Source organism: Schistocerca piceifrons, chromosome 2, assembly GCF_021461385.2.
Source record: "Schistocerca piceifrons isolate TAMUIC-IGC-003096 chromosome 2, iqSchPice1.1, whole genome shotgun sequence".
NCBI classification, from domain to species: Eukaryota; Metazoa; Arthropoda; class Insecta; order Orthoptera; family Acrididae; genus Schistocerca; species Schistocerca piceifrons.
In genome coordinates, this window is record NC_060139.1 from 356,226,325 (window position 1) to 356,240,352 (window position 14,028).

The following is a 14,028-nucleotide window of genomic DNA, read 5'->3' on the forward strand; positions in this document are numbered from 1 at the left end:
TGGGAACGATAAAGTTTTGCAGGTTGGTGACTAAGATTAACAGTTGCAGTAAAAGCACAATGGTCAGAAAAACTAGTTGGAACAACATCGACAGAAAGAATTTTATCACATAAAAAATCAGATAAATAGAATCTGTCGAGTCTACTGCATGAGGACGCGGTAAAAAACGTATATTTCACCAGGGTTGGATATTTGTGTTCCCAAACATCACGCAGATGCATCGTACGAACTAAGTCATGTAAATCACGGCAATAATTAAAGTTGGGGGACTGGTCTTCAGGGCGTAAAACACAATTAAAATCGCCTCCGAGCAGGAGACTCCGAGGACTCTGGCGCAAAAGATAAATAAGCTCTTCTTTATAAAAGCGCGATCGAGCCACAGTGTGACCCGAACCAGAGGGGGCATACAAAACAACGAGGCGGAGATCAAAAAGACGACAACCAATCCCACGGCCAGAGTCAAGGAATTCAATGTCAGTAATAGGAATGCCCTCTCGAAAGAAAAGAGCAGTTCCTGTTGAATATTCCGGCGCGACATTAAAAACAGTTTGAAATCCAGGTAGAGAGAGATCAGAAAACAACACTTCCTGCAAAAACACTACGTCCGCACAGGCGTCGTAAATAAACTGCCGCAAAGAGGCAATGCGAACGTCGGACTCAATACGGTTAACATTTAAGGTAAGAAAGGTGTATGCTTGAACCATAGAGAGAAAAGCGAGAAAACAAATCACCTACACCGACGCACCAGCGTCACAGTCCATAGCAGGGGTGACGGAGGCATCCGAGGGAGGGGGACTGCTACCCCGTTCCGCGGATCCCTTACGTTTCGGTTTTTTACGAACAGCATTAACGTTCGGCTGAACGCGTAACTTGCGTCGGCTGTCGGGCAAGGAAGCTTCAGCCGCCGGTGACGTAGGAGGGTCAAGTTCTGTATCCGACACCACCCGCGCCGGTCCACATGCGGGATCCGGGGTCGCGGGGGAAACATCCGACAAAACGGAATGGTCAACACCTGCACTAGCTTCCGGCAAACATGGACTGCACGGAGGCGAAACGTGAGCAGGAAGGTCCGAGGCCGCAGAGTTGGAAGGAAGCGGAGCAGCTCCGCTGGCAGAGGTATGGGGCAGCGAAGCAGGAAGTTGTCGCGGCTCCACTTGTTGTGACATCGAAGTCGGTTCGGAAGACGGCGCCAACAGGCCCGACCGACGACCCGACTCGAGAGAAGCCGCGTCGGAGGCCGGAGGGGCGCCAGCAGCCGCCACCGGAACCGCTACCTCAGGAGGGCAGGGAGCAGCTACAGTACACAGTGGCTCGGAGGATGCCGGTCGCTCGGACTGGGGCATCTCAGGGAGATCCTCATCCGTACTATTTCCATCGTGTGGGCGACGCCTCTTATTATTCAAAAGTGGCACACCCACCTGAGGGACAGACGGAACAACATCAGATTTAGCACGCAAAGGAGGAAATTCTGTGTCAGGGGTGCGCAAAACCTGTGGCGGGGCGCTACTACCACTGGACTGTGCTACACCAAGAGCAGAACCACCTGCAACGAGGTCAGCGACCGTTAACTTGCGACGCTGTTCGAGAGAATTTTTTAAAACAAAAACTCTCCGCGGACAGTCGGTACGCACGTGACCACTTTCATTGCACAAAAAACAGGTGCCAACCTGACCACTATATGTTACATGGACACGATATCCACCGATCTGCAGGTGAGATGGAATATTCTGCTTAACGTGCATTTCGACTGAACGAATACCACTGTAACATTGCAGGCGATGTTGGCTTGACCAGCGTTCAAGGCGAATGCTCTTTACATCACCATACTTCTGTAGACCCTCCTTAAGATAGACATTATCCACCTCCGGTGGAAGGTTGTAAACACGAACATTGGTATACGTGATGGAAGCATTGGAAAGCAGCACGGTACTTACAGAATCATCCCGATGCCGAAAGAGAACTTAATGACCACATTTAGAAAGAATTTTATCAACCTGAAGTAGGTCCATAAACTTAACAAAGAAAACATACAGTTCGGTATCAAAATAAGCAGTGTGCACCTGATCCGAATGAGCACCAAAGGTATCTACCAACCAATCATGAATTTCAAGAGAACTAGTTTGCACATGGCGGGTTGACTTGTCAAAAGCAAAACTAACTGTAGCCTGACGAGGAATAACCTGGGACGACATTTTCAAAATATGCGGTCGAAACCGCTACACAAAAAAACACTGAAATAAGGACAGAAAGTAACACAAGGTACGAAACAACGACGGAGAAACACTCTCAGAAGTTGCAACACAACACGTAAACAAAAACGATAGTCCACTATACGTAACGCTACGGCGGAGCGGAAGACTAGGCACGTCCACACTGCACGGCGTCTAAAGCGGAACTGCGCCTAGACCAACGAGCCTATTCGTTCCGAAAACGCACTGCATGTGAATGACGCCACCTTTGATGGTCTCACCATGTAGGGCTGCAGCTCAGCCAGCGTTCTCCCTGTCTGTCGCGGTTGGATTGTTTCCATCGACGTCTTTTACTACAGGAACTTCACGAATCGGAGGGAGCTCGTAGCCGATGCCCTTGCTAACACAGAAGACAAACTGTTGCTATTACGAGTCTCCGGGTGGTACATGAAAAGAACCGTCGTTTCCGTGGTGTAGCGGTTATCACGTCTGCTTTACATGCAGAAGGTCCCCGGTTCGATCCCGGGCGGGAACACAACAATTTTAATCTATATTTCGGATTTCATTTCCGAGATGACCTCACGTCCGCGTATGCAGAGACAAGCAATGTCGTATGCTAGACGGATAGGGCGTCATTTTACGGTCAAATACTGTTGCTCTCTTATTGCACCGGTATTTGGTAACTGAGAACGCCCCTAGCTCCATTATGGCTGGCAAAATTTATAATCCGGTTCTTCTGGGCTACTTCAAGTGCGCTTGCTACTGGCTTTCCTGAGCTCACCCTACTCGCCTTGTCACAGCTCTGTCAAAGTGTGATGCTAACTAATAATGAGAAACTCTTAGCCACGCTCAATCTTACATGCCACCCCTTGGTTGTTGCCGTCGCTAGTAAGATGAGGGTAGACTGTCGCACAATTAAGCTGAATCTCCACTCACGGTGCACATATTCCGCAAAGACAACCTTGTTTTCCGTTGCATGCAAAATTACCGTCTGCGTTTCTATCGAATTCCACCTACGTACTTTACTGGTGCCGCATTCTTGTTATATCCACGTGCTATAACAGGCGTCTACTCTTCATTGAGGAGCTGCAACCGGGACTGAGTTCCACCTACTCTTCAGCACGGTCAAAATGGCAGGGCTCGTCCGGGATTTGAACCCGGGACCTCCTGCACCCAAAGCAGGAATCATACCACTCAAGCTAATCACAAGTAGTGCATCTCCCAGGGAACACAAACTTTCACGTGAATTCGCAAGATAAACGCTTTCTGCAGGCAGCACTCACCACTGATGAGAAGAATATTAAACGCACCGAATAAAAAGCGAAATAACTTCATCGAACTCTGCTTATGAACAGCCGGCAGTGCCTCAGTTTCGGTATGTGGTTTCTCATGGTTAAGAGAAGGCGAATGCACTAAACAAAAGAACATCGGGAAACAAAGCACCAACTCATAACGAAAAGATTGCACAATATACTGCAAGCAAAATTTCCAGAAGACGGATACTGAAGACGCCGCAGACAAAAGAATTATTCTATGCAGTAACGAATATCTAGGAAGCGTGAATTGCATGTGCTGCTCCACCACACAACTTCTTTTGATACTGTTTTACTTATTCTAAATTTTCATTACCTGATCGTCTCTAGAATACTGTGTGGTTATCACCTGGTTTCCTCCTTCCAACAGCGATAGTGGTAAGTAAATCGACTACAAAGTCTTTCAAAGTAGGTCAGACACAAAAAAAAAAAAAAAAAAAAGAAATCGGAGCTGCGTGTAGCTCATGTCATTCTGCTTTCAAACGTAATTCTGCGGCTGGGAGTAGTGGCGTACTCCTGTAATCCAAGCTTCTGGGAGGCACTTGTGTGGGAGAGATCTGGAAACAACTACAGATTCGGCCGTTCCACGAGCTCAGGAACGGCCGCGATACGTTCATCGAGCTCTGCAGATCGACAGATGACAGTGTGGGACTTTCGGCAAGCGCTGGTTAAGGGTTATGAGAAGCCGAACGCACTAAACACAAGAACGTCGGGAAACAGAAGCACATAACTAAAAGATTGCGGAATGCAGTGCAAAAGCAAATTTTCGAGAAGACCAACTCTGAAGCCGTCGGCGCACTAGGAATTACTCCGCGCAAGAAGCGATCATCTAGGAAGAGCGAGAAGAGGGTGTAGCTCGACCACACAACAAATTTTTACTTAATCCAAATTTGCAGTACCGGTTCGTCACTAGAATACTGCGCCTTGGTTCTTCCAAAAGCGATAGTAATAAGCACGTCGACTGCAGTGTCATTTGGGGTAGTGAATCAGACATGGAGAGGATATGAGGCGGGTGGAATATGCAACGACAGGGGCATTGCAGGGCGGCCGCCGACTCCTTGCGCTGTGGCGCACCGGTGCCGGCGGCGGCCTGGCTGGGCTGCTGGTGCCTCCATGTAGAGCTGCCGCCGAGCCCAGGCACCGTGCCGCTAACGAAGCGATTGCCTTTGGTGACATCTTTTGCAATAACGACTGCGCGAATCGACGGTATCTTGAAAGGAAAGAAAGAGCAGCAGATGCTGCTGTGGACTCTCCCTCGAGCGTTTTCGATGACTTTTTGAGCTCTTATTCGTCATGGCATTCAGGCAGGCTAGGGTGCTGTCGATTGTTGCACACGAATGCGAAATACCTGCATTGTGCGTTTCCGCAAACTGATTTTTACGCCACAATGGCGATCGTCCTACAAGTTGTATCAGATGTGGAGGGCAGAGCGTAGCAGTTTCCGTGATGTAGCGGTTATCACGCCTGCCTAACACGCAGAAGGTGCCCGGTTCGATTGCGAGCGGGATCACGTTTTCGTCGCACTCAGCAATACACTTGCTACGATCTCTACTGTGAGCATTTCAATCAACTTCAAACGTTCCACCAGCAGGGTGCACATGGCTCAAATGAAACGTAAAACTGTTTCAGAACTGGTTGTCGGATTTAGCGCTGACTTGGAGCCCTGGAAACGCGCTAAACAGCCGTCGCCATGCGATTTGTTACCACACCGTTGTACAAAACGCAAGGGCTCATCCGGGATTTGAACCCGGGACCTCCTGCACCCGAAGCAGGAATCATACCCCTTTTTTTTCTTCTTCTTCTTCTTCTTCTGGGCCTCCCTTCTCCCCACACAGCCCATCCATACGCTCACCTTTTTGTGCCTTCTTCGTCCAGCTTCTACGCTTTATTAGTTGATTTTTTTTCTTTTTTTTCGGTGGTTTATCTCTGGATCACTACCGCTCAAGCTCGTCTTCACTTAGTAATGGCATGGCGTTTCCTTGTCGTTCTGCATTCGCCAATGTTTCAGTTTCCTGAAGGCATGATTCTAAGTTGTCATCTCTTAGCGTTGAGAGTATGTTCGCCGAGATTGCCGCCGTGCTGTTTTCTTGCAGTTATTGACTAAAAGTAACTGGGTACTATTGTCTGTTTCTTGACATGTTGGAGACAAAAACAACTAGATCAGAGGTTTCTCTTTCAGCATCGTAAATAAGAAATAGAAAAATAAAGGTCCGTATAGAGGAAAGATGGGTATCGAGAAAGAAATACTGCCTCGTCTGTGTTAAACTTCGTCAAATTAAACTATACCTGTCTTCTGGGTAACGTAAAAAACCAGAAATAAATACTGGCTCCACAAGTTTGGCATCCTGTTGCATGCTGCTTCTCTTTGACCTTAGGTGCACACATTGTACAACCTATGAAGCAATGGAGTCCTGAAAACTGACAAATAGATACCCTGATAATAGAAGAAATAAATAAAAAAAGCAATGATCGTACCCATTGGTTCGCACACTTAAAGCTTCCCATCATTCAAAGCAACGGTGAGAAAATTCTGAAACTTTTCTTTATACTTTCGTAATCGTTTGATCGCGTAATATTCGGCAATAAGATACATATGAAAATCAGAAAGTGTAGGCGTTTTAGTCGTCAGCATATAATATAGGTACTGTCCAATTAACCAGGTATAGCTATTATTTTTAGATTTCGGAAATAATTGCCAGTCCAGGTGGAATATATCTTGCAGATGTATTGCGGATGGCGTCGTTCTATTAATAAGAGCCAGTTTCATTCTCGTCCAATTCCAGATTTGCGTCTGATCTCTGCAGTATAATATGTGTTGCACTGTTTCCAAATGGCCACATATGTCGCAAGTCGGTGTAGGCCGTAAGTTGATCTTACACAATTTCTCCCCCGTGGGCATCACCTCGTTCACAACATCATACCACACGGAACGAACTCGGGATCGAAGAAGAGGAGTGCTGATATTCATCCAAATTTGTCGCCAGTTCGTGCCAGGATACTTCATTTCTATAGCGTTATTCTGCTGCCGATTCGTAAATACACTGTAGACAGCCGCAGCATTGAATGGTTGCAGGTGGTGATGCACATAGCTGGACTCCACGTAATACCGGCGAATATGAACGAGCTCGGGATGGATAGGTCCAGCATTTATCGGTGGCGTCATATCCGGTGGTCGTAACTGCTGGAATAGACGCGCTGTAAGACCTGTCTGACTATATCGTAAGATCCTTGATGTTCGAGCTAGAAAAATCGCTAAGCACTGTAATTCAACGTCTTTAAGGGCTAAACCACCTTTATACCGAGGTAAGGCGGTAGCCTTGAAAGCGACTTTAAAAATATTACCTCGCCAAATGTACCAGCCTGCAAGGGCTAAAATTCTGTTTGCAATATCAGTAGGAATAGGGAGAACAGCGGCAACATGGTAAATCTTGCTGAGAACATAATAATTGACGAAATGTGCTCTCTGAATCCTGTCTAAAGACCGCATATTTTGCTTTCGAATCAAAGCTCGAAGGACGTTGAGCTTCTGTTCCCAATTCACTCTCACCATTTCCCGTGGATTCGGAGTGAGAATCAAACCAAGGTGCTTGAGCTGGTTGGTTGCCTCTAACCAAACGGTGTTCGCGAAGCGAGCCTGCGGACCTAAATGCAAGACTTTGGATTTCCGTTCGTTAAGGCGTGCACCGCAGGCGCTGGCATACCGGTGGACAAGCCGTCGCACGGTATCGAACTCTTCGTCGTTGTTGATAAGGACGCTGATATCGTCCGCATAGGCATGACAGACGGTCTTTGTATTTAGCGTTTGAAGACCCGGTAAGGTGACGCAAAACGTCTTCAGTAGTGGCTCTATAGCAATGGCGAAAAGAGTCGTAGCAAGCGGGCACCCTTGTCGCAAAGCTTGTTGAATGGGTAAGGGGCTGTTAACTGGCCGTTGAATTTCACGCGGGAAGACGTATTGCAGATACAGTGCCTTATTATCTGTACGAAATGCTGGTTGAAACCCAGTTTTTCCAGCGTTCTTAACAGAAATCCGTGGTTAGTCCTATCAAATGCCTTGTCGAAGCCAAAAAAGACGATTGCCAACGTGATCTTGCAAATCCAAGTAATACCCCTAGACCAACGAGCCTGTTCGTTCCGAACACGCACTGCATGTGAATGACGCCACCGTTGATGGTCTCACCATGTAGGGCTGCAGCTCACCCAGAGTTCTCCCTGGCTGTCGCGGTTGGATTGTTTTCATCGACGTCTTTTACTATAGGAACCTCACGAATCGGAGGGAGCTCGTAGCCGATGCCCTTGCTAACACAGAAAAAAAAAACTGTTGCTATTACGAGTGTCCGGGTGGCACATCGGACGACCCGTCGTTTCCGTGGTGTAGCGGTTATCACATCTGCTTTACACGCAGTAGGTCCTCGGTTCGATCCCCGGCGGAAACACAACTTTTTTAATCCCCTTTTCGGATTTCATTTCCGAGCTAACGTCACGTTTGCGTATGCAGGGGTAATAAATGTCGTGTGCTACACGGATATCGCGTCACTTTACTGTCAAATGCTCTTGCTCACATAGTGCACCAGTATTCAGTAACTCAGAACGATCGTAGCTCCTTTCTGGCCGGCAAAATTTACAATCCATTTCTTCAGGACTACTTCAAGTGCGTTCATACTGGCTTTCCTGAGCTCACTGCACTCGTCTTGTCACAGCTCTGTTCAAGTGTGGAGGTAACTAATAGTGAGAAACTATTAACTACGCTGTCTTGTATCCCACCCTTTGGTTGTCGTCGTCGCTAATCAGATGAAGGTAGACTGCTCCACGATTGAGGTTCGTCTCTACTCACGGTGCACATGTTCTGCAAAGACAACCTGTGTTTCCGTTGCATGCAATATTCCTGTCGGCTCTTCTACAGCAATCGACCTATGTAATTTACTGGTGTCAGATTCTTGCCATATGAAACGGTCCCTTCATCACCGTAGTGCTACACAAAGCGTGCTGCGGCAGGCATCTATTCTTCATTGCAGAGCTGCAAACGTGAGTGAGCTCCACCTATTCTTCAGCACGGTCAAAACGGTAGGGCTCGTCCGGGATTTGAACCCGGGACCTCCTGCACCCAAAGCAGGAATCATACCCCCTTTTTGTTTTTTTGTTTTTTTTATCGTCGCGGACGTCACATGATAACCGTTTAAGTTCGTTGTTGATCCTTTCACTCAGTTTTTTTATTGCAGAGGCGAACCATCTCTCTGAGCTAACACGCTTTTATTTTAATAATTTGTATTGAACAAACTAAAAGTACATATATATTCACTATGCAAGAGTTCTTCAAGGTACCATTTAAACATACACAAATGACTGTCAGTTAAACAAAAAAAATATTAAAAAGAAAAACATTAAATACAACAAAATATAACATATTCTGTCTTCTTCCCTTTTTTTTTTTTCGATGCATGAGAACGTGGATAAGGGTGTTGCATCATGTGACAGGCAGGCATGGTACACCCCAACTTTGAGGGGGGTCAAGGAAGACGCTGCGGAGATAACCGGCAAAAGTTTGTCGGTAAGATGGTTTTCGGGTGAGGGTGCTATGCCGCGGTCACAACTTTGTACCAGAAGTCAAGGACTGTATGCGGACCACTCTGAAAGAGATATTCTAAAGCCTGCCCTCAAAACCAGATGAGGGCGTGGTGCTTAGCAAGAGGGTAGTGAAATGTCTGAGGCAACAACAGGAAATCCGGGGTTACCGTCGTTGGCGGGGCACGGAGGTAAAAGCCCACGATTCGTTGGATGAGGAGCCATACGTTTTGTTTCAGGGGGCACGTAAGACGGTGCTCGTCGGTGTCTTGGAGCTGACAGTCAGGGCAGAGTGGGGAGGTGGCCAGTCCTATGCGATAAAGTCGACTATTAGTCGGGAATTTTCCATAGACTAAAACATACCAGACGACGGTAAAAAGAGTGCATGCACACACTCCCAAACCGTGCGCCAGTGAATGTCAGGATGCTGTAGCACCATGGGGTCGCAAGGGTTGGACAGCATAAACAAACGATAATAATCTTTTGTACGGGGAGGACGGGTGACTGGAAGATCGGCCCGAACGTAGCTGAGTTCTATGAAACAATTGGCGACGTGGTACAATAATGGAGAAATAGGTGCCACATTGATCGGTGGATCAAGAGAAGCTGGTCGGAGGATATCTAAGAGATTGCGTGTTAAGGACGGGACCGGCCCCTGCCAGTGTTGCAACAGAGTGTGGACAAAGAGTGCGGGAGATCGTGCCCGCACGTTGACGAGTCCGAGGTCACCTTTTGCAGGAGGCAGTGTTAGAGTGTTGTAGCGGACTTTGAAAAGTGCCCCTGCTGACACGAAATATCCAAAGGCTGATTGGATGCGGCGGCCAAGGAGTAACGGCATTAGGAGGATCTGGGCGACGTGTACCAGTTTAGGGGCGACATAAATGCTGACATAGGACACACGTTGGAGTTGGTTTAAGTTACGGTGCACTTGACCGCGGACATGGTGCCGAATCGACTGCAAAAGCCGCCGGTAAGCCAGGGCCACTGTGCGATGTGTGGAGCTCGTAAATTCGATACCCAAGTAACGAAGGGTGGCACTGACTGGGAGTGGGGTCGGCACCATAGCCGGGAGGCCGCGCCCAATGTGCATCATAGTCGATTTACGGACATTAAGAATGCTACCAGAAAGACGTCCATACTGGTGGATCCATTGGATGGTATCATTGAGTTCCGTGGAGGAGCAGGTGAGAAAGAGGAGATCGTCCGCATAAGCCCTACAGTGAAAGGTGTAGTCACGCAAAGTGAGGCCCTGCAGTCTAGAGGTAAGTCCAGTGATGAGGGGCTCAAGTGGAATGGCATATAGTAAAGTAGACATAGGGCATCCTTGACGCACAGAGCGGCGTATAAGAATCGGTCCTACAAGCCTCCCATTGACTTGTACCATCGAGACCGCGGGAAGTAGTAACCGGCGAATGGCATCGACAAAAGGTAATGGGAACCCCATACGTGTCGCCACCATGAGGAGGAATGGGTGTCGAACGCGATCAAAGGCGCTCGTGAAATCGACGGATACCAGTGCTGCACGAAGGCGACAAACCGACGCCAGTGCAATGAGGTCACGGCATTCTCCTAGGGCCGTTTGTAAGGTTGCCCCACAACCACGTGCAGCCTGCTCGGGTGAAAGGAAAGTAGGCAAGACGCGTATGCGCGCCGCTAAGAGGCGTGCATAGATTTTATAGTCTGCATTCAGTAGTGTAAGGGGGCGATATGCAGAGACATGAGACCCTTCCCTCGGTTTAGGCACAGGTAGAAGAATGCCAGTGACGAATTCAGGTGGAATTGGGAAGGACGGAGTAAAGAGTTCCTGAATCATTTCCGTCCAGCGAGGAAGCATTAACGTGGTGAACGCCCGGTAAAACACCGGGAGACCATCTGGTCCGGGTGATTTGTTCTTGGCCCCTTTGTTGATCGCATCTACCACCTCTTCTGCGGTGATTGCAGGCATCATGGACGTTGACTCCGCTACGGTGAGGGTCCGATCAGGGGAAGGACGGAGATCATCAGGAATGGGCGTCGCCATCGGTTCATCATCATAAAATTGGCGATAATGTTCAGCAAAGGCAGACACCTCTGCCGCCTGTGTTGTGTGGTGAACACCGTCGGAGGTCGTGATGTTGGGGACGAAAAGTCGACGTCGACGACTATGGTCGGATGCGGCATGGATTGTGGATGGGGTATCGTCGTGGAGGAGGTCTTGTTGTCGGGAACGCACCACGACACCATGCAGTCGTGCACGTTGAAGAGAGAGGAGACGAGCTTTAGTACGTTGTCGTTGCCTATGGGTGTCAGGTGATGGAGGGAGTGCATCGAGCTCACGGAAGACGGCGTAGTGAAAATTTGTGGTGTCTCGATGCCATGCTGCTGCTTCCTTGCTACATTGTATGAAGGCCTTTCTGATTGCAGGTTTGGCACATTTGAGCCACCAGTGGAACGTGGATATGTACTGCGGAAGGCGTCTTTCGCAGTGGCAATACATTGTCGGCAGTGTGGATCATTAAGGAGGGAGGTATTAAGCTTCCAGTAACCTCTGCTGCGCCACACTGACTGAGGTGGCAGAGCTAGGGAGCAAATGACGGCGCAGTGGTCCGAAAATGCAAGGGGCCATCGTTCAGCTTGGGCGACTTCATTGCCAAGGTGGGCAGAGACACAAAACCGGTCCAGTCTGCTCGCAGAATTTGCTGTATAATGGGTAAAACCGGGGGTATTGCCATGAATTTTCTCCCAAACGTCCACTAGATGAAAATCTTCGATTAAGGTGAGCAGCGCCGGGCATGGCGAATAACCAGGCATTTGGTCCTGCGGATGGAGGACACAGTTGAAATCGCCTCCCATGATAAGGCGATCATAGCGTCCAGAAATCAGGGGCGCCACGTCATGTCCGAAGAAAGTGGACCGCTGCCGACGGTTCGCGGAGCCAGACGGAGCGTAGATACTGATGACGCGCGTGTCGAAGATGGTAACAGCTATGCCTCTTCCACAGGGAAGGATTGTCGTGTCCTTGAGTGGGATTCCTTCGCGTATGTAGAAAGCCACTCCACGCCCTGATTGATCACATGTGGACGTGTATGAGTCGTAGCCGTAGACTGGTGGTAGTGTGGCAACGCGTACTTCCTGAAGAAGGGCGACGTCGACGTCAGAGGCCCGAAGCATGTCACATAGGAGTTGCATCTTGGGTGCAGTGCCGATCATGTTGATGTTCAGTGTGGCAAACCGGTACGTTTGTTTCAGTGGTGGTGGACGCACATCTACCATCACCAAGGGAAGTAAGAGGAGGGCACCGACAGGAAGTCCCGTCCCATCAGTTCCAGTGCCTCGCTTTTGATGTTAACAGGCAGCCTTGTCCGGCGGAGGCAACTCATCCGGAGGAGGGGACGTACCTTCGTCAATGTCGTCGGCCCATGCTCCTGTGCCCTGGGTCTGTCCAATGTCCATGGGAATTGCGTCGTGGTGAGAGAGATCTGGAGTTGTCGGCGGGGAGACAGGCGTCTCAGCCGGCGCACCGATCGTTACATTGTGCGTGGCGACCTCCATAGTGGTCCCGTCCTGCGAAACGTCTCGTTCATCGTGAAAGTTGTCCGCCGACCTCTGTGTGGAAATGTCGGCTGGTTGGGTGTCGTCTTCGTCGTCGCGGGTGGCGACGCTTTGAGAGCCCGTGGGTGAACGGCGACGGCGTTTGCGCCTACGTGGCGAGCGTTATTTGCGCACGTGTTCCTCAGTGTCGGACGACGGCAAGGAGGAGCGTCAACCTGGTTCGAAGGCGTCGGTGGGTACAATGAAATTGTCAAACAGGTGTTGTGAAGAAGTACTGGTCTCCTCAGCGTCCGGTGCGGGAGCCTGTTCGGCGGCAAGGTAGTCAGGTGGGACGTCCGCACCGTCCATAGGTGACTGGGACGGTGGGACGTGCCAATCGGAAGGACCGGGCGACGGACTGGACGAAACTGTAGACGTGGCGAGAGCCACTGCGTAAGTGACCGGTAGAGCGGTCATCATGTGTGTGACGGACGCTTCCGAAAACGGGAGCTGCGCGACACGTCGTTGAATGCATTCAGACCGTAGGTGACCTTCTTTCTCGCAACCGGAACAGGTCCGAGGTTGGCCGTCGTACATTATAATGGCACGGCAGCCTCCGATACGTAGATAGGAAGGCACGTGTTTCTGCAACTCGATGCGGACCTGTCGAACACCGTTTAAAACGGGATAGGTTTGAAATTGTACCCATCGTTCGGCAACATGTTCCAGAACGTTGCCATAGGGACGGAGCGCCTCGATGACGACGTCTGCAGGTAGTTCGAACGGCAGTTCGAAGATCCTTATCGTCCGTGTGCCGAGACCTGCGTGATCGACGGTAACGGGTCCGACGTTGCCGTCGGAATGACAGAAGCGCAGTCCACGTTTTGCCTCTTGAAGCACCTTGTCGCACGCCGCATCATTGATCATTTTGACGTAGACGGTACTGCTAACTATGGACAAGTGGATACCAATTAGATCCGTTGGTGGTATTTTAACTTCATCGCGAATAAATCGTTCTACCTCCAGGGCCATGGGCCGGGCGAAGTCGGAACAAAAGTTGCAACGTAATGTCTTCTTCCGATAGTTGTGCGCCATGGTGGTCTAGAAGGGAAAACGGCACTTACAGCGGCCGAAGTAAACACAAACACACCGTGCGCGCCTCGCCCGCAGCGCTCTCGGCGCGTGACCGCCTCGCAGCACTGCCGGCGGCATACTGAACCCCTAGACCAACGAGCCACCTGCCAGTAGCAATCAAGCTAATCCCAAGCAGTCCAGCTCCGAGGAACACAAACTTCCATGTAAATCAGAAACAAAAGCGCTTTCTGAAGGCAGCGCTCACCACTGATGGGAAGAATATTAAAGGCAATGAATATAGAGTAAATAATTTCATCACGCTCTGCAGATGAACAGACGGTGGTGTTTCACTTTCGTCATGTGGTTTCTCAGTGTCAAGG

General features: G+C 49.5%; 2 non-coding genes across 2 annotated transcripts; both read left to right on the plus strand.

The window, feature by feature from the left end:
* The first annotated feature begins 2,651 nt into the window (after window positions 1-2,651).
* Window positions 2,652-2,724, plus strand: Trnav-uac. Its single transcript has one exon. It is a non-coding gene; the product is annotated as a tRNA-Val (tRNA).
* A 5,141-nt stretch (window positions 2,725-7,865) lies between these two features.
* Window positions 7,866-7,938, plus strand: Trnav-uac. The gene has a single exon. It is a non-coding gene; the product is annotated as a tRNA-Val (tRNA).
* Window positions 7,939-14,028: the final 6,090 nt, after the last annotated feature.